The following is a 2,926-nucleotide window of genomic DNA, read 5'->3' on the forward strand; positions in this document are numbered from 1 at the left end:
TACGTTGTAGATGTCTATGGACGTCAGTAGCCATTTAACACCAGGTGGGCTGTGAACTCGTCCACCCATCTAAGCAATAAAAAAATATATGTTAGAGCCACGACGACATCAAAGTGGTCGTAAATGCTTGCCTGAATAAGAAACAGTTTAGCTTTCAAAGCATGTGTTTCAAGGAGGAAATACGGTGATTCTGACTGACTCATAGCTTTAGTGGGCTGGAGAAACTTAAGGTTCTATTGCCAGAGTCAATAGACTTTAGAACGCGAACGCTAGCTTTGATATATGATATCGAAGTCCCAATTTTATAGTGTAATAACTGTGCCACTCTTTAAAGCACTTGTGTGCCTTACAATGTTTCCTTCTGTTCTCTTCTTATTCAGCTATGTGCGCTCATGTCATGCTACATAGGGACGACGGGCCGCCTGTCTTACGTTAAGGGTCAAAGTGACTTGGGAATCCTGTAGTTATTTTTTTCGGGCCGTGGGCCGAACCTCCTGCGAGATCCCCGCGCCTAGGTATGTGGTGGTTGACGATCTGCAAGGTGTTGGGAGCAGACCGCGGGCCTAAGGAATTTTAGGGCCCTACCGCACTAAACGACTCCCCTGTACTCTTACACCCGACGTCCGATCTCCGTCCAGAGTTAGAATCCGGTCAGAGTAAGGGGGTTCCTGCGGTCAACACTACAACCAGTTGGTTGGCTTAAGATTACAATCAGAATACGTCGAATACACCGTACTACCGTTTGTGAATCTCATCTCATCATGTCTCATCTCGCACATTACTCAAAGAATATTCCACAAATTTTTTCGGTGCTTCCCGGAACACACGGGTCTTTTCCCGAGAAATAAGACACTCGAATTTGTCTAACCTCATTGCGTTCATCTTAATAGATTGGTGGACCCACCCTCTTACAAGGCGCCGGAGGAGCACGGCGGACTCCATTAAAAGGGATGGCACCCCTTTTAACTCTATTAACGTCTCAACCGATGACTCAAATTTGTAAAATCATTCCTCACAATTGGTTAATGTTAAAAACGGGCTGTATGATTCTAAATTAATAGCGACAAATTTGCTGTTCATCCCATTGATCACCACTCTAACAGCTTGCAGATATTATCAGTGTCTTCCTCGATAAATTACATTAATACTGTGGCAGGCTCATCGTATAGTTAAGTACTGTTAACAATGCAGTCCTAGTTTGATAAACTGTAAAAAGCAGAGATAATCGCCTCTCCGAAGACAAGGGCTTGGAGGTTGAATCACCAGCTCAAGACTCCATGTATTAGCCACCACATTACTGGTGGTAGGACCTCTTGTGAGTTCACTGGTGGTAGGACCTCTTGTGAGTCCGCGCGGGTACTTGAGACCTTAGAACTTATATCTCAAGGTGGGTAGCGCATTTACGTTGTGAATCTCTATGGACTCCAGTAACTATGGTGGGCTGTGAGCTCATCCACCCATCTAAGCAATAAATAAATAAAACATGTTATAATAACACCAATGCTAATTCAGACTGTTATTTGTCCGACCCTACGCATCGAATACGTCCGTAAGATAAACAAGTCTGCACCTAATCGCCAAGTGTCGCCAGATAAGCGAATTAACGTCTACCTAACCTTCAATTTTCAAGCAATTAACCAAAGTGATGGACTTCCCGTCTGCGAAGCGGTTAAACGACTGCCAAACCAAACGTTAAGATCAGATTTCGGTTTAATTTTAATGACATTTTCTTTAGATCCGGGCAGAAATCTTCGGTCACAACCAAGTTTTACGTTCCGGAGTCTTTGTTAACTGTGTTCACTGGTGTTCTTTGACGACTGGCGACATTCCAGAATATATGACGTGGAGTACATCAGCCCCACCAATAGTAACTGCAACAGGGATTTGATACCAGACTTTGAGTGTGTTTTACTGCTTACTGCCTTGAAGATAGGCAAACACATAGCCCACGTAGTGGTCCTTAGTTACCGTCCCTCACAGATCAGCAACACAGTCAGGTCTTGGCATACCGCTGGGGAATCTTTAATTCTCGTTTAAGAACATGTCACAGGAAACGTGGTGGAGTTAATTCTGAAGACCATTGCGGGGGAAATATGACGCGTCCAGGTAGTAAGTGACCTATTCTCCGGTGGTATGCCAATGGTGGTTAATGAAAATATCGTCACTCAGAAGGATGCCGAAGACCGGCAAAGTGACCCTGGCATTAGTCCGGGAAAACGCTAGGAAGAAGAAGAGGGTATGCCATGTGATATGTGTGAAAAGGATCCAAATTAATTGATCATTAGATTAATTAATAGAACTAAGTTTGGTATGGGAATAAATGATATCCTGCGAATTGGAGTACTGCTTAAAAAATTCAGCTTAAAAAGATATGAATTTTCTTACACGAAATAAGCTTGTCATGGAGGCTGCTCTTGAAGACTAACTACCAAATGGTGTAATCATGTTAACATCAGTCACAGGAGAAATGTATATTTCAAAAAGAATCGAAAAACCATCGATAAACACCGACATCATCCCAGCACTAGTGCACAGACGAGCCCTATCGATCCAGCATCCCAGATACGACCTTTCCCATTCGAGATACCGAGTACAATGACCTTATGACCTCTATAATATATTTTTTAAATTAAGCCACCCGCGGCCACTTTCTTTCGGGTTTCAATATAGGATGTATAGCATAAGAGAACTTCATTATATTAAAATGATATATATTTTTACTTATGTAGCTATTACGGAACACTAGATATACAGACAGTTGGCTGAATCTCACTAGTGACATTTTCAAGGTAAGTTTTCACACTTATAATTATATACCATTGGTTTACTGAGCAACTTCGCCCGATCAATGAAAGATTACGGCTAGGTACCACCACCCTGCCCGGTTCTGCCGTGAAGCAGTAATGCGTTTCAATTTGAGGGGTGA

The sequence above is a fragment of the Bombyx mori genome, chromosome 2 (assembly GCF_030269925.1).
Source record: "Bombyx mori chromosome 2, ASM3026992v2".
NCBI classification, from domain to species: Eukaryota; Metazoa; Arthropoda; class Insecta; order Lepidoptera; family Bombycidae; genus Bombyx; species Bombyx mori.